We start from the raw sequence: 23,240 nt of genomic DNA, 5'->3' as shown, positions 1-23,240 counted from the left end.
TCAGCCACCCCAATAATAAATGTGAGTAAAGTATCGTTAACTCACGTTGGATCTTCTTTAAAATCGACGTCTCTGTCCATGGAGTTCTCTCTTTTCACAGACAAACTGCGAGGAAGAGGTTCAGAAGCTCCAACTCTGAAAAAAGAAAGATACACTTACTAGAAAATATGAAATTCAAATATAGAAATGAGAAAGATTTTGGTTTCAAGCTTTGACAAACAAAAGTAGTACGTTTTTAAACTGGTGCTTTAATATTTTAGTAGATTTTTTTCATGTGGTACTTTTACTTTTCCTTGAGTAACTTTTTGTCTCTGTATCTGTACTTTTACTCTAGTAACAAAACTGAGTACTTCATCCACTGGTGGGCGTCACTGCTGAGCTCCAAAAAGCAAAAAATGAAAAAATATTTGTCTGTGCACCTGCTCCAGGCCTGACTCTGCCCAGTGTTGTTATATGTGTGAAGCAGGACTGGGTCTGGTCAGGACTTGGACGAGAGACTCTGAGAACACACATGACAAACAGAGGCTCTAATGCAAACTGTTCTTGTGTCCTTTGGCAAGACACTTTACCCACTTTTCCTCTTAGGAATGAGTGAGAATGTGTTTCAGATTAGCTGCTATCTATCAGTTTGTCCCAGGGCAGCTGTGGCTACCACAGTATCTGACCACAGAGAATGGACTGTAAAACACTGTGGGTGTCTTGAAAGATGCTAAATAAATCTAATGCATTTGTACTATTCACAGTGGGAAAAGAAAACACAACTTTTACTCAAGTAGGAGTAAAAGTATGAGGTCTGAAAACGTAACTAAACTAAACTAATGTTGCACTCTTAAATAATCCAGGCGAATAGTTCAGTTTTGCAACATTTATTTTATACAAGCAGTTGAAGAGAGTTGAGGCACGCGGGGCTACAACACCTGAGCGCAGGCCACACTCACAACACCTGGATGGGCGTGTCTGACCTACTTTTATTGCTGGACCCCCAACTATCGGCACCACCCATTTCTTGGCTGATCGATGCTACAGTGTATATTAATTACATTCAAATTTAATAAATTAGCAGTGCATATACTGTAATTGATAAATACTATATAAATTAACATTTCATCAAAATATATTATATAAATGGGCTACACTAAATTAAAATAAAATAAAATAAACTAAAGTAACAGTAATGGTACATGTTTTACTTTCAGAGTCTTGAGTCAGGCTGAACAGAAAACTGGAGATCTGTGCTTCAAACTATGACCAGGTTTAGTTTAAATATATTTAGAAATGACAAAATATCTGCATCTTATGCAATAGTTTTGTTTAAAATACAATAATCACACATTTATGTTTTCTTTTGCTGTATCAAAATGTAAAACATACATTTGACTTATTTCAGTATTTCATATTAAATTGTTTACACATAATATTGTCTAATAGATAAAGAAGTCGGTACCACCACTCAAAGGTGTGTAACAAAGGTGAGATTTTGGTATTTTTTTATTTGACATTCAATTCAAGTTGTATTCACATTTATTATTATTGTTTACAGGGATTTTTAAGATAATTTCTGAAGACCTATAAAAAATATTTTAAATCAAATCACCCAAAAGTGTTCATATACTGATGCTGTCAGCCACCCCAATAATAAATGTGAGTAAAGTATCGTTAACTCACGTTGGATCTTCTTTAAAATCGACGTCTCTGTCCATGGAGTTCTCTCTTTTCACAGACAAACTGCGAGGAAGAGGTTCAGAAGCTCCAACTCTGAAAAAAGAAAGATACACTTACTAGAAAATATGAAATTCAAATATAGAAATGAGAAAGATTTTGGTTTCAAGCTTTGACAAACAAAAGTAGTACGTTTTTAAACTGGTGCTTTAATATTTTTATTTGAGTAGATTTTTTTCATGTGGTACTTTTACTTTTCCTTGAGTAACTTTTTGTCTCTGTATCTGTACTTTTACTCTAGTAACAAAACTGAGTACTTCATCCACTGGTGGGCGTCACTGCTGAGCTCCAAAAAGCAAAAAAATGAGAAAATATTTGTCTGTGCACCTGCTCCAGGCCTGACTCTGCCCAGTGTTGTTATATGTGTGAAGCAGGACTGGGTCTGGTCAGGACTTGGACGAGAGACTCTGAGAACACACATGACAAACAGAGGCTCTAATGCAAACTGTTCTTGTGTCCTTTGGCAAGACACTTGAAATAGTGAGAATGTGTGCAAGTGTTAAAATTACAAATTGGGAAAACGAGTGGACAAGTTTTTGCAGCAATCTTAAATATATCGTATTTTTCACTATAAATTCCACTTTTTTCATGGTTTGGGTGTTTCCTGTAACTTATACTCCGACTTATTTAAACTATATTAAAATGTTCACAGTGAAGCTCTAGTCTTGTGTGTCAGTATCTGCTGCTCCTGTTCCTCCTGTCCCACTGTCACTTCACTCTACTGCACATGTCTCCTGCAGAAAGAGCCTCTGTTCTGTCTGTATCATGTCAGTCGATCGCACCGTTACTTCTGCACCACTGAACATTTGAACATTTAAACAAACTTATAAAGACGACTGAGAGGACTTACAGTGGAGCTGTTAAGAACCAAAATAGTTTGCTTTTATGGTACAAGTATGAAACTTTGCCAGATTCCTAACACCCCCAGGACTAATATTTCTGGATATGGAACCAAGTCTAATGTAACACTGGAGCTGAGAACTGCACAAAATGGACAACATGGAAACGAGGCTGGCATGAAAAATACTGCATAATCCCTTTCTTATAGTCTAATTTGCTTACTTATTAATTTTATAATGTTGAACAACTATTTTTTCTAAACTCCAAAGCATTAAGGAAGTCATGTGACTGTTATCCTACAGAATATAAGGGTTGTGTGTTCCAAAGCCAAATATGTTGGGCTAAAAAACATTTAATCATCTCTAAAGATCTGTAAGTGCCATATCATATTTGAGCAGGGTATGAGCAGAGCATGTGTACATGTACACAACATACACACTCTCAGATACACTTCAACAACACATATCACACGACCGATGGACAGAAGGACAGTTGATGTATTTGCTATTCCAACATTTTTTCCATTTTCTTCCACATCAATATTTTGGATCAAATACTGCTGTTAGAGCCATAATTAAATTTATTAAATAGTTATTTTATATTTTACCATAAATTAATATTTTATTATACCTTAAAAACAATTATTAAAATATTATTCTTAAAATTATAGAAGTGTTAAAATGATTTATTTTCAGTCCCAATTTAAGTTACTTCAGTCAATTTGTCTTTTGGTTTATAGCGTAAGAGGGTGTGTCCACGTAAGAGGGTGTGTCCACGTAAGAGGGTGTGTCCACGTAAGAGGGTGTGTCCACGTAAGAGGGTGTGTCCACGTAAGAGTGTCCACGTAAGAGGGTGTGTCCTAGGTAGGTAAATTAGGTCAAATAATCAGGTCAAATAGGGAGACAGGTGTGTGGGGACTATGGCATTGTGGAGGGCGACCGACACGGTCTTTGACCGCACCACACCACATCGCACTGAACTGCAAACACTGAAAATCTGCAAATAAAAGAAATCAAACGAACTACGGACTACGTGAGTTTTTGTACATTTTGTGTGAGTCAAGAAGCGGACGCCCTAAGGATGGTTATTTACATATGTTACAGCTCATGTTAAACTAGAAGCCATAACAACTGCAAAATCTACTTTGCACTTCATTATGTACTTTTATATTTGACATAATTACAATAGAGACACAAAAAGCACAGCTTCTCCAACCCAAGACTCAAGTGTGTAAAGTGTGACTCCCAGAGTCAGAGGCACTAAACCAGTGATTCTCTATGGCCCCTAAGAGTTGGGCCGAAACTCTGACCTGCTCTGTGGCTCCTGAGAGCCTCACTGAGGCTCTGAGCCACTCCGTGGCCCCCGAGAGCCTCACTGTGGCCCCTGAGAGCCTCACTGAGGCTCTGAATTTTCTTTAGGAAAACTAAAATTGTGATGAGGATCTTGTGTGAACTGTTTTGCAAATGTGAATTTTCAATAAATAAAAGTGCCAAAGCAACTGAAAAAACAAACAAACAAACAAACAAAAACAGTAAATATGACTGCAGGTGAACTCAAAGACTCAAGAATCTGGAACAAAAAAGAAGCTTTGGGATGGTCTTCACTCTAAAACCTTTGTCCAGTTCCAGATTTGAATGTTTCTCTTGCAGTGTGTCAGATCTGGATGACTGAGATTACACAGACGTCTTTGAGTTCACTCAATCATTTAAAGGAACACAAGTGTCAAGACTGGGCTTTTTCAGGCACAAATATCACACAAAACTGACCCCTGTGAGCTTGAATCCATGTTCTAATGTTCTAATGTTCTTCTTCACAAATAGAGCTGGACTTGTGTTTTGTTTCATTCACACATGTTGGAGTAACTCTTTATCCTGTGTCTGTCTACATCTCCAAAGCTCCAAACTCTCTGGTTAATGTTTGAATAGCAGCATTCTGTTCAATGAGGAGCCGACATTAAAGCAGAGATCAGAAAAATGGGCCCTTGAACAATTTGGGGAATGATCGAATGATGAACTTTGTGACACTGAGGTTATGTGTGTGTTTTTGTCATGATCCTCCAGTTTCTTCCTTCCCCTCCCCCTCCCTTGTGTGTTTCACCTGCCTGGGAGGAGTCGCTTGACACTCCAGCTGCAGCCTCTTCATCATCTCACACCTAAGATCCATCTCCAGTCTACTCCTGCCTATAACAGCCGCTTCTTCCTCTACCCCCTGCCAGTTTGTCAGTCTTCCACATTTGATAACTCGATAACTTGTGGCTCTCTTCCTGAATATCTTGTTTGTTTTTTGTTTTGTTTTGTTTTTTAACATTTACATGTCTTTTCCTGGACTTTTTGTAATGTTGTTTTGTTTCTGCTTGTCACTGAGAGCCTCTCAGTGCTCCCTGGATCTCCCATCTCTACCTCCCTGGTCGTCTCGTGACTCATGCTCCACCGGACCCCCTCCCTGCTCTTGTCACACCTGTAAAATAAATCTCTTCACTTTATATAAGTTTCGGTTCTGCGTTTTCTAACAGCTTTATGGTTTAATAGTAGGACTCACTTCAAAGTTCACATTTGAAACACACACAGGAGCACAAAGGTTTGAGATAACATATGACCTGCTGAACTCATTTTACACACAATAAGACTCCATGGGTACACAGGGAGGGCATCTGACACACTGGGACATTTCATGTTTCTAGAGATGTAAACTCCAGGTTCAGCAGGTTTTGTTTGGCACACTGAATCATTCCACTGTGTAGTTTGTACTTTCTTAAATCACTGCAGTCTTCACATTAACATAAACATGACCATTTTCTTTGTCATTAACAACAACTCAATAATAATGAATTAATCTGACACAAAAACATGAATTTATGAATCAAACCTGAACCAGGGACAAGACTTGGAGAGTAAACGTAGTAGTAGTAGTAGTAGTAGTAGTAGTAGTAGTAGTAGTAGTAGTAGTAGTAGTTAGTAGTAGTAGTTGTAGTAGTTGTAGTAGTAGTTGTAGTAGTAGTAGTTGTAGTAGTTGTAGTAGTAGTTGTAGTAGTAGTAGTAGTAGTAGTAGTTGTAGTAGTGTAGTAGTAGTTGTAGTAGTAGTTGTAGTAGTTGTAGTAGTAGTAGTAGTAGTAGTAGTAGTAGTAGTAGTAGTAGTAGTAGTTGTAGTAGTTGTAGTAGTTGTAGTAGTGTAGTAGTTGTAGTAGTTGTAGTAGTTGTAGTAGTAGTAGTAGTAGTAGTAGTAGTAGTAGTAGTAGTAGTAGTAGTTGTAGTAGTAGTTGTAGTAGTTGTAGTAGTTGTAGTAGTTGTAGTAGTTGTAGTAGTAGTAGTAGTTAGTAGTAGTAGTAGTAGTAGTAGTAGTGTAGTAGTAGTAGTAGTTGTAGTAGTTTGTAGTAGTAGTTGTAGTAGTTGTAGTAGTGGTAGTAAAGAGCCTAGGAACACTAACCTGTGCTGATCAGAGGGTTTGAAGTCTGTGGTGCCCTTCAGCAAATGCAGAGTGTATCTGATTTCCATGTAACAGCAGAGCTGTGCCCTCCCATCCTCCTACAAAAAGGTGTGTCAGATGCCCTCTCTTAATCTCAACTATTTTTATTGCTCTTTTATCAAAAGTCTGCTTACTTTTCTTTTATTTGCTGGTTTCAGTCTCTTTCCTTGAAGGATAGAAACAAACTGCAGAACATTGTTAAAACCTGCTCAAAATTCACACGGGTCAAACTGATGGAGCTGCATTCTCTGTGGGAGGAGCGAGTGCTGAGCAAAGTGAAGTGTCTCCAGGCTCAGCCTGTCCATCCTCCGGCTCCTGAATTTATATTAGTGCATTCAGTGTGTTGGTTTTCTGCTCCAGGACGAAAGACTAACCACTTCTCTAATTATTTTGTGCCGTCTGCTATTAAATTGCTTAATTCTAAGGGTACAGTTTTCTGAATGTGTTGCACTGTAATATGTAGAGTGTCACTGAGTTCCACTTGTGGTCTGTAATGGACTGACACACTGTGTGTTTGTGTGTGTGAGAACTGAGAACTGCTCTGAGAATGCTGCAAATAAAGTTTTCTGGTAACATTTTATAATAACTACAGCTTATTTAGCCTTAATAAAGCATGAACAAAGACTGAATTCATAACTAAGACTTAATTAATCATGAGTCACACTTAATAACTACTTAATTACTACCTTAATTAGCACTTAACTTCCACTTAATTTGCATGTGCTGTAAATAGTTAGTCATAATTATTTCATACTTAATTAGTCATGAACTAACCATTTGTGTGTGCATTTGTAAATGTATATTTAAGTACAAATTTGAGCATTTATTGATCATTATTAAGCTATGAGAGAATGATTTACTAATAATGCAATGCAATGATCATTCAGGCAGCTGTTATCTGTTAGTTAAGTCTTTCTGAGAGCTTTTCTAAAGTGAAGACTAATTATGCTTTATTAAGCATTTGTCAAGGTTGGTCAAATTCCAGAGAAACAATGTAGTGACTATTTGTCAAATAAAAGTAACAAACAAAAGCGTGAGCAAACTTCAAACTAAACATAACTCAAATAATCACCTTTGGGCACCATGGGGATGTGGTTTACGCAGCACAAATCAATGTCCATGACCAGAGATGATTTTCCAAGGTTTATTTTCCAGTTTGGGCAAACAACAAGGAAAACATGTTTAAGGCGACTCCTGCTGCGTCTCCTCGTGACTGGTAAAAAACCATAGGCCCACCCAGGTCACTCTGGTCTACGTGTACCACCCTCCTTTATCCCCGAGGTGACCCACATTAAACCAAAACAAAAAAGAGGTGCTAACGTAAATAATACCAACTTAGACTAAGAAATTATACAAATTAACAAAACTAAATTAGTAAGCTAATTAACAAACAAAAATAATAAACACATTTTTGAATCAACAAAATAAGCAAATAGCTCCTACACTCCAGCCCCTAATTGTGCATTAAATCACAATTACCACTCAACTGAACTGGTGCCTACAAGCATAGAGGGAAAGGAGAAAGGAGAACAACATGTGCAGAAAGCCCTCTCTGTGTGTGGAGATCCCAAATGGGCCTTCAGCAAAACCAAGAGAACTAAAAAACAGGACAACAGAGGGAAAGGGGGCAGCTACTCCTTACCTGGCTGGAGAAAAGCACAGAGGATTTTCAGACAACATGAAATCCCAGACTATTTCAAACCTACAAACACTTTAAGACAGAAACTGGTCCAGCCAAAGAACAAAACACCGAGACACAAACAAAGCAATGTGCTCTCCTCCATTCAGTGTAGTGAGAAACAAAACAGCTGCTTCACAAGAGGATGAACCAACACAGACGAGAGAGCAACACAGGACCACAGTCAGCTGTACATCTCCACCTAAAAGAACCTCAGTCTGCTGTACATCTCCACCTAAAAGAACCTCAGTCTGCTGGACATCTCCACCTAAAAGAACCTCACTGCTGTACATCTCCACCTAAAAGAACCTCAGTCTGCTGGACATCTCCACCTAAAAGAACCTCAGTCTCAGTCGTGGCAATGCTGGCTTGTAAAAGCCTGATCCCGTCAGATCTCAGAAGCTAAGCAGGCTGGGCCTGGGTAGTACTTGGATGGGAGACCACTAGGAATTCCAGGTGCCACAGTGGGGTGCTGGTGGTAAAAAACTGTCATTGTGTCCCTAGGCAAGACACTTCACCCACATTGCCTAGTATGAAAGTAGTGTGAGTGATGGTGGTGGTTGGAGGGGCCGATGGTGCAGATTGGCAGCCTTGCTTTTGTCAGTCTGCCCCAGGGCAGCTGTGACTACAGTAGTAGTTTATCACCACTGAGTGTGGAGTGACTGAATAATGAACTGTAAAGCGCTTTGGGTATCTTGAAAGGCACTATATAAATGCAATCAATCAATCAATCAGTCTGCTGTACATCTCCACTTACAGATACAGGTACAGATCTGAGCCAGAGAAAAGAACTGGTTTGAGAGGGGAGTTAAAGAGGTTGTTTTTGTTAAGAAAGAGAATCCTTCTTTAAACAGAAATGGAGGCCTCAGACACCATCTATCTCCTATTTACAACTCCTTCCTCCTTCCCAGAGGTGTGAAAGCTCCATTATGGGCCTGAATGATTCTGTTAATATGACTCCACACTCAGTGCAAGTTCAATAGGCCGAGCTAAAAGAAACTGTAAACAAGTGAAGCAGGACTGGGTCTGGTCAGGACTTGGACGAGAGACTCTGAGAACACACATGACAAACAGAGGCTCTAATGCAAACTGTTGTTGTGTCCTTTGGCAAGACACTTGAAAGAGTGAGAATGTGTGCGAGTGTTGGTAGTGGTGGGAGGGGTCAATGGTGCAGATTGGCAGCCTCTCTTCTATCAGTCTGTCCCAGGGCAGCTGAGGCTACCACAGTATCTGACCACAATGGACTGTAAACACTGTGGGTGTATTGAAAGATGTTAAATAAATCTAATGCATTTGTACTATTCACAGTGGGAAAAGGAACCACAACTTTTACTCAAGTAGGAGTAAATGTATTAGGTCTGAAAATTACTCTGAGAAGTGCAATTTTGTTAAGAAGTTATGATAGTAAAAGTACTTGAGTAAAAGTAGTACCCACCTCTGCTCAGGGGCCTCTTCCTCTCTGTCCATGTTTGACTCAGATCACAGGAGAAGATCAAAACAGAACTATAACAGAGACAATGACAGATTATATTTCTTATTCATTACACACATACATAAAACATGTGATCAAAAGTCACTTAACCTGTTGTGTTTGGATTTATAATACTGAAAGGGACTAAACCAGGACTGAACCAGGACTTAAACCTGACTAAAGAAAGACCAGTCAGTTTTAACAAGAAGAGGACTTCGACTAAACTAGGACTACACCAGAACTGAACCAAGACTTAACCAGAACTAATCAAGGAGTAAACCTCAGACCGAACCAAGATTAAACAAGGACTAAACAAGGACTAAGCCAAGAACGCTCTTACCTGTAATCTCTCATCACCTCTCCGTGTAAAAACAAAAGTTTTAAGTTAGTTCATTAATCTTAGCACTTAGTGCAAGTGTGGGGCATGGAGTTCTAAACAGTCTTACCTGAATATCAGGAGTGGAGCAGACTGAGGGTGTGGTGTGGCGCGCTCAGTGAACTGCCAGAATCATTAAAATAAATATTGAACTAGTCCAATGAAAAACAACATGTAACATGCTCAAGACTTCTTTTATTTGGAAATATAGTAGGATGATAAATGCTTAACATTCATAACATGTTCCTGTGCTGTGCGGGAGTCATCTGGATGCCCTCCCACAGCACAGCACAGCCCCTCGCCCGCTCCCTGTATCGACTCAGCTCTGTTCTATAGTTTGGTTTGATCTGGATCTGTACAAAAGCTGCTCATTCACATGAGGCCATGAAGTTGGACACTTGTACTTCTGTAATGGGAGAAAAACGAACAGAGAAAACTATAAAAGGTTGATGTGCATGTGCACGGGCTTACACCGGTGCATGAGAGGAGTGAATGTGCGTGCGGAGTGTTCGGAACACAAACCCAGTCAGTTCTGTCATGGCCCACACAGAGTTTTATATTCCTGGCGCCTCTGCTGGTGTGTACTTGCATCGTGGGGCTCCAGAGTTGTTTTATTGACACGTATATAACTTTTCCCCACAATTGGCTTTGCTGCCTGATAATGGCAAAGATTGCAGACTTTACCCACATGGGCTGTGCTTTTAAATGCCACAGCGGTCACAGATTGGTTCAGATGCCGTCACCATATATGTAGCCTACTTGTACCGTCCCACTCCAGCCTCCAGCAGCAAATTGATAAATTGGGAAAACGAGTGGAAACGTTTTTGCAGCAATCTTAAATATACCATATTTTTCACTATAAATTACACTTTTTTCATGGTTTGGGTGTTTCTTGTGACTTATACTCCGTCTTATTTAAACAATATATTAAAATGTTGAGAGTGAAGCGGTGAGAGGCTCTAGTCTTGTGTGTGAGTATCTGCTGCTCCTGTTCCTCCTGCACCACTGTCACTTCACTCTACTGCACATGTCTCCTGCAGAAAGAGCCTCTGTTCTGTCTGTATCATGTCAGTCGATCACAACATTACTTCTGCACCACTGAACAATTTAACATTTAAACAAACTTATAAAGACGAATGAGAAGACTGAACACAAATGCCCCAAAAAACACAATCAGATTTTGCAGATTACAAACTGCAAGTCGTGAAATTTGCAGCTGAAAACACAAATCGAGCAGCAGAAAGAAAGTTTGGAGTGAGAGAGAAACTTGTGACATCGGGAGGATGCACCATGAAACTTTCCTGAAGTCACTGGATGATGGACAAAGCCTGGACTTCAGTGACACTGAAACCATCCTGTCGGGATTCAGAAAGACCCGAATAATTCTAACTGGAACTGATGCTGAGTCTGACGACAGCGACACAGAAGAGGAAGCGACGCTCTGTTTACCTCCAGAGGTCGAGTTGTTCAGAAGTGACACCGAGGATGAAGAATTGAATGGATTTAGTGATTTGGAGTGAGATGGAGAGTTTGATAAACTTGTTCTGTTCTGTTGTTTATGTTAGAGTTCATCTGAAAAACTGTTCATATGTGACGTTAACAGTCTGTTGTTCTCTCTTCTATTGTTTTTACTACAACTTGACTTTACACAGGAAATGTTGGTTCCTGGTCTCTGATTTTATCAAATAAATTTCCCCCAAAAAGTGCCACTTATAAATGTTTTTTTCTTCTTCATTATGCATTTTTTGGCTGGTGCAACTTAGACACTGGAGCGACTTAAACTCCAAAAACTACAGTAATGATCTTAAGTGTGTTTTAGTAAAATGAGTAGTCTAATCTGACAGAGGCACTTTAAATGGAGGAGAAGTAGAAAAATTTGTCTTAAATAGTACTGGTCATAGTTTTAAAGGAACTTTATGCAGCCTGCACTCTAGGTGCTATAATCAGTCACATACAAATCTGTGTTACCAGTTGTTCTTGCTTTGTTTGGAATGTTTCACAGTATTTTTTGTTTTGATTGATTGCATTTTATATAGCACCTTTCAAGATACGCAAAGCGCTTTACAGTTCATTATTCAGTAACTCCACACGCGGTGGTAATAAGCTACTACTGTAGCCACAGCTTCCCATCCAAGCACTACCAAGGCACAGCCTGCTTAGCTTCTGAGATCTGACAGGATCAGGCTTTCACAAGCTGGTCTTGCCAAGAGTATGGCATTAAATCTTCCCATCTTCATGGAGACCAAACAAAACTAAGTTGCAGATTGTATGTGTAGGGAGACAACCCCAGTTGTAAAGAGAGATCAGTCCAGTGTGAGCAGAGAATACAAAAATGTACAAAAGTTTTATTCAAATTTAAGTCTATGATTTTAATGACACGTAATAAGGAAATGAGTTTAACATTTGTCACATGCTCCAGTATTAAACCTTCAGGAGAGTGACCTTTGTCCAGCTCTGAGAACGTTCATACATCTCATATATAACAACAATAAAACAGACTCAAATCTGTCCCATCATCATCAATCTATCTCAAATACTATCAATACTATCCTACCAAACCAGGTAATACATACAGAAAAATATATATGAATCTGTCAAATGCACTTTAAGATAAAAAACATATAGAATTGGATAATTATATCACTGATATAATTCTACACTGGTGTTCCTTCATGTCCCACCAGGAGGAGACTCCAGGACACACTGGAGGGACTCTGTCTCTCAACTGGCCTGGGAACACCTTGGGGTCCCGCTGGAGGAGCTGCAGGGGGTGTCTGAGGTGAGTCTATGGAGGAATGTGCAGCGGTTACCATGGTGACACAATGTACACATCAACAAACACAGCCTGAGGTTTAGAGTCAGAGAGCCAAAGGCCAAACTCGAGCACAGAGTCTGAGGTGAAGGGAGTGCTGCAGGTGTGGAGGTGGAACAGTCCATCCAACCAGACTGTGTAGAACGACACCGCCCCCTGGAGGAGAGTCCAGGTACTGCTGCTGATTCTTCCCACAGACAGAGCCCAGACCTACACGAGAACCTCCTTACAACCACCAACTTTCATTACACTTCATGTTCACTTACTTTGTTTTTAGAAGTTCATGTCCATGGAGCTATTCTTCTTCAGTGACACACATCTGCGTCCAGGTTCAGGTCTGTGAATAGAAGTGAATTCCCCACATCAGATCCTGAACTAAACTGTGTTTCTGTTGATGTCAGTTTGTTATGATCAGAGGGTCTCAGATGCATCAGGACACTTACAGTAGATCTGACTCTAACATGATCACTCTGTTCATTTACATTTTGTGGCATTTATGGTAATAAACCTTTATTCACTTTATCCACTTTTATTGATTCTTTGCAGTGACATCACGCTGGAGGGTTTTACATGTATGTCTATGGTAGAATATTATTATATACCAAGTACCATAGTGACAATGCACACATTAGCAAACACTGCCACAAAAGTAAATGAAAACTCAAAAAAACAATACAAAAATGTAACACATTTTCAGGAGCTTGCAATCAGTACGAGCTTTAACTTGAGTAATGGAGCTTTAGACAGAGCAGTGCCTCGATTTAGCTGGGAATGTTGATGACATCAGCTGCAAAGTATCAATTATTATCTCACCACTCAGGACCAAAAAACACAATCTACAGGACGTCCTCGATGAAACTTAAGGTTTGCTTTAGTTTTTCTCTTTCGTGCCTCTAAGAATCGGTGCTGTTCTCTTACTTTGTCTGTGCAGAACCTTTGTTTGCTTCTTGGTGTTTCTTCATGGATTTCGGAGTCTTCAGAGAAATGCATTTACGCCCAGTTTTAAATCTGTGAGAGAAAAAAAAAAAAAAATGTTTAAAAGGATTTGAAGTTAGAATGTTTATTTTGTGGTGTGTAGTACTCTGTTTCTGAAGAAATTTTACTTTCCTAGCAACATATTTTTACTCCTAATTAAGTAATATTTCTACTGGAGTAACAGCACAGTACAGTGACAAAAGTTTTATGTGACAATATGAACTGAGTTGAACTTTTGTGTTTCTTGTAGCTCCTTCAGATATTATGTAGTTTTTCTCATTTTTATGGTCTGTCCTTTAAAAATAACAGATTTGGTTCATTATTTAATGTTTTCTCCTTCAAATTACGTTAACTTCAAATTATAAATCAGATGTTACTTCCTGACAGTTACTCTTTTAGTTATTTTTACTTGAGTAGTAGTTTCCTCATTACTTTATACTTACTTTGTACTACTTTGTACTTCTACTTGAGTAATACTATTTGAAGTAAAGTTATTCTTACTTGAGTACAGTTTTTGGCCACTTTACCCTCCTCTGATAACTTAGATTTTCAGAGAAGTAATTTTGCCTGGTCACACCTTCTGTGAGCCAAAAAGTAAATATTCAGAATTCCAGTTTTTGTAACTCAAAGGCTTAAATATTCACTCTCCTTTACAGGATCCAAATGACTCTTAAAATACTCACTTAGGTCTGTTCAATGTTTTTCTCCGTGGAGATGTTATTGCTTTGTCTGGAATGTTTGTGGTGTGAAATTATGGAACAACTTGAAAATAGAATTAAAACTTTGTTCGAATATACATGTATTCAAAATGGCAATTAAAAAATGTATTACTTCAAAATACTGTGCGGAAGAAATGAGTGCTTAGTGTATATGTGTGCATGTATATGTATGTGTATGTATATGGGTGTATATATGTATATATGTATATATATATAGGTATACATGGGTATGTGATGTGTATGTAGGTATGTATATATTATATCTGTGTATATGATGTGTACTATATCTGTGTACATAATATACATATATTTGTTGTTGTTTGTTAGATTTGTAATGCAATGGAGGTACTGTGCAATTATTGCTTATAATGTACAGGAAATGAGAAGTCTGTATTTGTTCTTCGTTAATTTGGGACGGTAGAAAAAAGGGGTGGGGTTAAATAAGTATTTACTTCCTCCCACTCCTTTTTCGGACACAAGGAAAATTCTGCGTAACATTTATTTTGCCTGTTATTATAGAATAGAAATAGTTACTTTTTGTGTTATATCTATGTATTTACGTTTTTGTTTTTTTATTTATTTAGTTATTTTTTTTTATTTATGTTCTATATATTACTGTCCGAATTTAAAAAAAAAAATAAATAAATAAATAAATAAAAATAAATAATGTTTCACAATATGGTATAAAACTTTTCTATCTTCATGGAGACCAAACCAGACCAAGTTACAGGTCAGATCTGTGGAGAGGCGACCCCGCTCACAGTCAGAATGTTTGTTTTTCAAGGTATGTAATTGAATTGTATGTAAGGTAGAGCTGTTTAATGTCATACTGTGGAACATTCCAAGCAGAGCAATCACATATCCACAGAAACAAGCAGGTGACAGACCCTCCACCAGAAAAGTTACACCATGCATCTTTAAACACAAATGTCTTACTTTGTTGGTAAAGGCACTTCTTTAGTAAAATCCCAGTTTATAAATTGAGAGCCACCGATCTTCTTGAAGCCGGACTCACTGTTTGCTCTGTAAAAATAATATTACATCATTTATTATTTTACTTTTATATTATGTTTTATACCTTTACAGAAACTTACTATAACTACATAGTACTGGCTTTTAGATGACATCACAATACTCTACAGACCAGTTTTATTTAATACAAACAGGCGCAGCTAAGATCATGATAGTTAGATTTGAGTTGTAGCAGAGTGAGCTCTTGGGTCTAGTCATTAATAGAAATATTCAGGTTCAACATTTACTTCCACTGTAGTAATGTGGTTTTTAACTCACTTGTTCTGTGCCTTTTTAAAATCCAAGTCTCTGTGCAGGGACCCGCTACTCTGAGGCTCAGGGTCCTGTCCAGCTCCACCTCTGTGAAACAAGTCAAATCAGATACTAATCAATACTAAAACTATCACAACTAGATACTTATTTGAGCAGGTACTCAAAAAGTCCCATCCACAGGACAGAAAAGCTGTAGAGCAGGGGTGTCCAAACTTTTTTCATAAATGGCCTAAATTTAAACACAGATGAAGCAGAGGGCCAATCGAGGGCCATAGACTGGTGCTGAATACAGTGAATCATTGAAATATGTGCAGGTTTAACACATTAGAATGATCCATCAGTTTTTATTCATGCTAAGATCCTTAAAACTAAACACTAAATATTAAATATGATCTTTATCAAGGTAGATTTTTAAAAAGCTTGCAGTAAAAAGTTCATTTTTAATTGATGTAAGGTAATTTGGGCCAATTCACCTGGAAGCCTCTTTTTCATGGTGGATAATTATCTCTGCAGCCGTGCTTTTGTTCAGTCTGAAATCAAAGAGGAGCTCCTTGTTTTAGCAGCATTTAAATCCAGAAAGTGATTGTCACATGAGGTAATAAGTCAGTGAGCGCTCTGTCATGTTCAGTCCCAACTCCATAGAAAGAGACAGACAGCATCATCTGAACTTTTGACCTGAAAACTGCTGCTCTGAGTTCTGAATCCATTTGTGTGCAGAATAAATAAAAGAGGGGATAACACGCACCCCTGTGGAGAACTAGTCCATACAGTAGTGCAGTCAGACAAGCATTTATCTATGAGGACAGACTGTTTCTTAGTTTAAAAGCAGTCTAGCCTGGACTTGTGGTTTCTCTTGTATCCTCAACTCCCTTCCCTGCTTGGTAGATGAACTCCAGTGAATCAATCAATCTAGAAATATAAGACTCAACATTAACTTCCACTGTTGTGATTTTAACTCACTTTTTCTTTGCATCCTTTTTAAAATCCAAGTATCTGTGCAGGGAACCGCATCTCTGGCCTTCAGGGTCCTGTCCAGCTCCGTCTCTGAAAGAAGAAAAATCAGATACTAAACTAGGTACCTATTAGAGCAGGTATGAATACTTATTAAGTTCCATTCACAGGACAGAAGTTAACCTTTCCTGAACAGCTTTAGAATTAAGTGTCGGAGTGCCATAAGTTTCCATGAAAATGCCAAAACAGTTGCTGCAGTTAAATCTGTATTGTTTGTTTATGTTCAGAAAATGAACAACTGAAAGACGTTTTTCTTAGTCCAAGACAAAATTTAACAGAAAATTGTCAATGAATAATTTGAGAGAAAAATACATGGGCCCACTGATTCATGTTTTGTCGTATGATCCAGGCTTCCCCCGAGTTTCTGACCAGTGAACGTTAAATCAAACTCCCCAAAAGCCAAGGTCAGCTGTTCAGAGGTTTAAAGCAGAAGACTCACCCATGGGCCTTTTTTTTCTTGTCCATATCAGATCAGGTCACACCCAGTAAGAGCACACTGTCACACACACACCTACACACACACACACACACACACACACACAGCAGGGCCTCAGGTTAGCATAGGTGGTGAAGAGGGAGTATTTTACTTCTGTGGGGTTTAACTGCAAACACATAACATGTTTAGATTACCACGTTACCTCTTATTGTTTAAAACTTTATTGATCGACAAGGGAAATGACGTCAAAAGATATTATAATAACCAAGAGTAAAAAATAGAAATGATAAATTCTAAAAAATAAGTAGCATAAAAATATCAAGAGACTGGTGTCAAATAAAACTTAATTAAATAAATGTATATGTACAAGAAATAAAATAGAAAAATAAAAAATGCATACATAATTTTTTTAAAAAAGAAAAAAGAAAGAAAACAGCAAAGATGATCTGATGATTGACATGACACAGGGTCATCTCTTACATAAGGGTGAGTTGTTGTACAGTTGTAGGGAGTATTATCTGTTACATAAGGGTGAGTTGTTGTACAGTTGTAGGGAGCATTATCACCAAAAACATGCTACACAGGTCTCCCAGAACAGTTGATCAGTTAAGCACAATCAATCATGAATCTGCCCAGGGACGACAGGTGGAAATGAGCACTGGTGCTACAACCTGATGTACAAACATCTCTCCTTAAGGTTCATGTCAAAATTGTACACTGTCCCTGTCTCAAATAAATACGTAAAAAAAAAAAATAAATATATATATATATATATATATATATATATATATATATATATATATATATATATATATATATATATATATATATATATATATATATATAATTTAAATACATATAACATTTAAAACATTCATTTTATGTTTTAATCATTTTGATGGAACACAATAAAGTCACAAATGAATAATGATTTTGCAAAAACTATTTAAGTGCCTGAACAATCCAAAATGTGTTGAACATATATGTCCACATGTGGACCCCAGGTTACCAGTATCCATGTGAGAGTGAGCCCGCTGCAGGAGGTAAATGCCCCAGTACAGACTACAGTCCTCCCTACAAATCTCCAATACTGCATTTACATGACCACTCACAAAACCAGGACATGCAAAAAACATGATCAGAAGCAGGATACAGAGCACATGTATATGTACTCAGTGACTCAGCCAGAATCAGTCACTGTCACTAAATATAACAAATGTTCCTTCTTTACATTTTTTAAATGTAAAATAAACCTTAAAACTTACCTCTTATTGTGGTGTCCATGACCCTAAGTAGGGCATGACATGATTTGGTCCTTTGATCCAGGTTAAATCCAGTTAGACCTGGTTTGAGCCTGTTCCCGTCCAGGTTCAGAGCTGTGTTAGTCTCAGTCTAGTCCAGTTTTGAAGAGTTGTGTGTACACAGAAACACAGCCTGCACTTTATCATGTCAAATCTTGCTAAACCCGTTCCAAGTCAAAATGCTTCAGTAAATCATAGGAGTAAGTCAAGTCATATTTCAAAAACATTTAATTCAAGACCTACATTTCCACTGCAATAAAACACAAAAACATGTCTTCTCAGAACCACACATTGTTCACATGGTTTGATAAAAAAAACTGTATCAAACAGGCTGAATACAAAAAGAGAAAAGAGCCCAAAATCAAAGTGAAAGTTTGAACCGAGGAGCAAAAACCACAGTCTGCTGGAACTGAGGAAGAGCAAAGGAGTTAAATGCCGCAGTGTGGGACATTCCAGTAGTGTTTTCACAATACCAAAATGCCAAAGTTGATTTAGTGACAAAAGGAAGTTTTGATACAACAATAATACATTTTTTTAGACAACTGATACTTTGCAGCTGATGTCATCAACATTCCTGGGGCGTGTAAAGCTAACTGTAGGCACTGCTCTATCTGCAGTTCTGTTACTCAAGTTAAACTTTCTGAAAGGGGTGATTTACCATTTGTTTGGTTTTTTTTCTGGACTATAACTCACTCTGGAGTAGAAGTCGCACCAGCCAAAAAAAGCATAATGAAGAAGAAAAAAACACAAGTCTCACTTTTTGGGGGAAATTTATTTTAGAAAATCCGAGACCAGGAACCAACATTTCATCTTGAAAGTCAAGTTGTAGTAACAACAATAGAAGAGAGAACAACAGACTGTTAACGTCACATATGAACAGTTCTTCAGATAAACTATAACATAAACAACAGAACAGAACAAGTTTATCAAACTCTCCATCTCACTCCAAATCACTAAATCCATTCAATTCTTCATCCTCGGTGTCACTTCTGAACAACTCGACCTCGACCTCTGGAGGTAAACAGAGCGCCGCTTCCTCTTCTGTGTCGCTGTCGTCAGACTCAGCATCAGTTCCAGTTAGAATTATTCGGGTCTTTCTGAATCCCGACAGGATGGTTTCAGTGTCACTGAAGTCCAGACTTTGTCCATCATCCAGTGACTTCAGGAAAGTTTCATGGTGCATCCTCCTGATGTCACAAGTTTCTCTCTCACTCCAAACTTTCTTTCTGCTGCTCGATTTGTGTTTTCAGCTGCAGATTTCGTTACTTGCAGTTTTGGAGGCATTTGTGTTCAGTCTTCTCAGTCGTCTTTATAAGTTTGTTTAAATGTTCAATTGTTCAGTGGTGCAGAAGTAATGGTGCGATCGACTGACATGATACAGACAGAACAGAGGCTCTTTCTGCAGGAGACATGTGCAGTAGAGTGAAGTGACAGTGGGACAGGAGGAACAGGAGCAGCAGATACTCACACAAGACTAGAACCTCTCACCACTTCACTCTCAACATTTTAATATATAAGTCGCAGGAAACACCCAAACCATGAAAAAAAGTGACACTGAAAAATACAGTAACTGGAAGTAAAACAGATGAGGTGATTTGTGCTGTAAAAAAGTCTGAGAGGTTTGTGCATGTTTGAGTAATTTTTATTCTCCTGTAAGTCCCATTTTCACCTCCACTGGTACACGCCCACTGTGACATACTTACTTCATTCTCCAGTTTTATTTTCGCAATTGGTGATACATGTAGGATTCAGCAGCGACGCACAGATTTACACAAATTTACAAAATCAAATGCTTGTTAGTGTGATCTGCAGCTACTCATAGGAATCATTAAGGAGGCAATAAAATACAGAAACATGCCCAACAGATTTTAAAGGGATAGTTTGTATTTTTTGACATGAATCTGTGTGTCATCCCCGTGAGCAGTGTCGTGCATCAACACTGACTTACCCCCGACAGCGTCCGGTGAGCCCAGATACTGGTCGTTTTCGGTGCTGACGAAAGTAGTCCAGCAAGTTGGCTGGGGACATTAAAATAAAGTGTTTTTCTTCTCAAAACAATCTGTGTTCAAAAGAGTGATACATTTGCATCACAAAACCATCGTCGCCTAAAAAGTCAGACCTCATTATCGCTTGGCACTATTTTCTTCCGTTTGTATCACTGCACGCTGCCGCCAGGTGACAGCCGCGCATGGATCCATCACTTTCTGCAGTTGTTCGGCAGTGTTTACATGCGCAGACCGCCGCAACATTTGAGAGCTAACGAGAGAGCTAGAGCCAGAAGTATATAAACTTGTATAAGATACATAAGAATATATCTAAAAAATGGTGCGAACTCTTGATTATCCAGGCTGTAACAACAAAAATCTGGCTGAATCTCCACACACATTTCATTTTCCTGTCACGGACTTTGTGCTGAGGCAACTTTGTTTCTTGCCTTAGTCACCCCAGGTAAGAACGAAGAGGTGCCGCTGTGTTTACAAGAGAACAGACTCAAGAATCATCTGTAACTCTGTGTGCAGTAAATCACTCAGTGTCATATCACCAGTGAAACTTCTACAAAATGTAACTTTATAAGTCGACAGTTATTACTATTGTAAATGTCTCGTACACTGTTGGCAGCAGCTACGTGGACGTGTGGATGAATCATGTTTCTATTAGTCGTCCATGCTTCAGTCACAGTGGAGGCTCTATGTTCGTATAAATGATGTGATGGTGATTGTCGCTCACTCTGTCTCTCACGGCTCCAGCTGTGGCTCCAGTTTCAACTTGTACCACTTCTCTGTCTCTCTTCTCCCTCTGCTCGTTCTAACTCCATCTGGTGAATTTCAGCATCAGTATATTCGGGTTCATAAAGATCTCCCCTTGGCTTTGTGCTAAAGGACTGTCTTGTTCGTCAGTGTTTTAATCAGACATGTTGTCGCTAACATTCCAAGCGATTATGAGGTCTGACTTTTTAGAGGACGATGGTTTTGTGATGCAAATGTCTCTTTTGAACACAGATTGTTTTGAGAATAAAAATGCTTTATTTTAATGTCCCCAGCCAACTTGCCGGACTACTTTCGTCAGCACCAAAAACGGCCAGTATCTCAGTTCACCGGACGCTGTCGGGGTTAAGTCAGTGTTGATCCACGGCACTGCTCACGGGAATGACAGACAGATTCATGTCAAAAAATCCGAAATATCCCTTTAAACCATGACAAGAGGAAGAAATATTATAACATAGATCAGAAAATCGAATAATATGAGCCTTTAACATCAATATTATGATTTCAAATGTCCAAAATCTCAAACAGTGATCCACAGAGGTCACAGGTGTTAACGACAGAAGCACAGTTTGAGCACAGTGTCAGTGTTTCTCTTCAGGGACGATGTTTAAGATGATTTTGCCCATGTTCTTGTTGGCCTCCATGTGTGTGAATGTGCCTCAGCCACTCGCTCCAGACTGAACTCCGAGTCAATCACCGGCCTCAGGGGCCCCGGGGCCGAGAAGTGAGGGAGCACCAGAGAAGAGAAGGAGCGGATCAGGGACGACTTGTACTGAGGAGAGAAAGAAGAAGGAGGGAGAAACAGGGAGGAGAGGAATAGAGAAGCAGGAGGGGAGACACAGAGAGAGAGAGAGAGAAGGAGCGAGGGAGAGGAGGTGAGAAGAAGGGAGAGAAGGTAGGAGAGGGATAGAGGAGGAGAGAGAGAGAGGGAGAGAAAGGGAGAAAGAAGGAGGGTGAGAAAGAAAGACAGGAGAGGAATAAATATGGAGAGGAGGAAGGATGGGAGGGAGGGAGGGAGAGAGAGAGTTAGAGAATAATGGAGGGAGAGAGAGGAGAGAGAGAAAAGAAGCGAAGGAGAGGGGGTGAGAGAAAGAGAGAGAAGGTAGGAGAGGGATAGAGGAGGAGAGAGAGAGGGAGGGGAGGGGAGTCGAGGTGAGAGAGGGAGAGAGTGGNTAGTACAGTTTGTGAGTGAAACAATCAAAAATATCACACAGTGGATGGAAACAAGGGAAATGATTTGGACACTGTAGCTCACACATCACAATATAAAAGAATAACAAAGACTAAAAATATATATGGTCATAATAAATTCTAAATAAGTAGCAAAAAAGAGCAAGAGACAGGTGTCAATAAGGCAAAATGATATAAATGTAAATGTACAAGTCAAAGCAAAATATAGAAACATAGTGAGAACAATACACCTCAGCTACTGTATGTGAGTCTAGCAGGTATTGGGGTGAATTTGAAGCCTAGTTCCATACAGTATTTGTAATTCCGACTGTGAATGTTATAGCAACCCAAGAGCCAATCAGGAGCGAGGTTGTTGAAGGAAAAAGGTGCCTGATTTGTCTGTTATTAATGTTTATATCTTTATTTATGGACAAAAAATAGTGAAAAACGTCAGGATCATGTAGAACAGGTTAATATAAACATTTTAAGACCAGCATGAGGAGCCTGGCAGCTGCAGTTACAGAGAGAGGGTGACAGTTTTTAATAGAAAGTGAATTGGACCTGGAGTCGGAGGAGCCTGTATTGCCCCCATGCTCACTTCCTGTTTGGAACACGGCGGCTACCAGGTTTTCTACATCCATTTATGTATAAAGTCTATGGTCCAGCCCCAACAAATACTGTATATATTAACCAAGCAGCTCTTGAGGTCAAAATAAAACAGTTCTTCTGTGTACTCTCTGCATCAAGTGTTTTATAATCTTATGAGGAAGTACGTGTTATCATGCTAGTTGTTGTTTGTTTTACTCTGGCCTCTGAAAGTTGTGAAAAGTGCTTATAAACTGATCACTGTGAATCATTAGGATACTCTGAATGCATAATGTAAGTGAGGAGGCACTTTGGACCACTGTAAACAGTTTAAATGAACTCGTACAGGGTCTTTAACTCTCACTAACACACACAACAATAATCAAACAGATTTCTGGTTCTGCTGCTTCACCTGCTCTGGCCAAACTGCAGGCCCCTCAGAAGTGAAGGTCCTCAAATAGTGCTGCAGAACTAAATATGCAAAAACAAACAAAACTTATTCACTTACTAAAAAAATAAATAAATAAATAAATAAAAATTCGAAATAATAAAACACACTACATATAAACATCAGAAACAACATGTGAGTGCAGCTCCTGTTTGTAAGTGAGGCGGCGTCCTGAGGCTGTGCTGACA

General features: G+C 38.8%; 1 pseudogene; it reads left to right on the top strand.

Moving 5' to 3' along the window:
- Positions 1-8,050: 8,050 nt before the first annotated feature.
- Positions 8,051-8,167, top strand: LOC129411499 (5S ribosomal RNA; annotated as a pseudogene).
- The last annotated feature ends 15,073 nt before the right edge of the window (positions 8,168-23,240 follow it).

The sequence above is a fragment of the Boleophthalmus pectinirostris genome, unplaced genomic scaffold, assembly GCF_026225935.1.
Source record: "Boleophthalmus pectinirostris isolate CB_2022bp ecotype Guang Dong unplaced genomic scaffold, ASM2622593v1 HiC_scaffold_10, whole genome shotgun sequence".
Classification (NCBI taxonomy): domain Eukaryota; kingdom Metazoa; phylum Chordata; class Actinopteri; order Gobiiformes; family Gobiidae; genus Boleophthalmus; species Boleophthalmus pectinirostris.
Note: the sequence above shows the minus strand (reverse complement) of the source record. Positions and strands in the feature narration are given on the sequence as shown.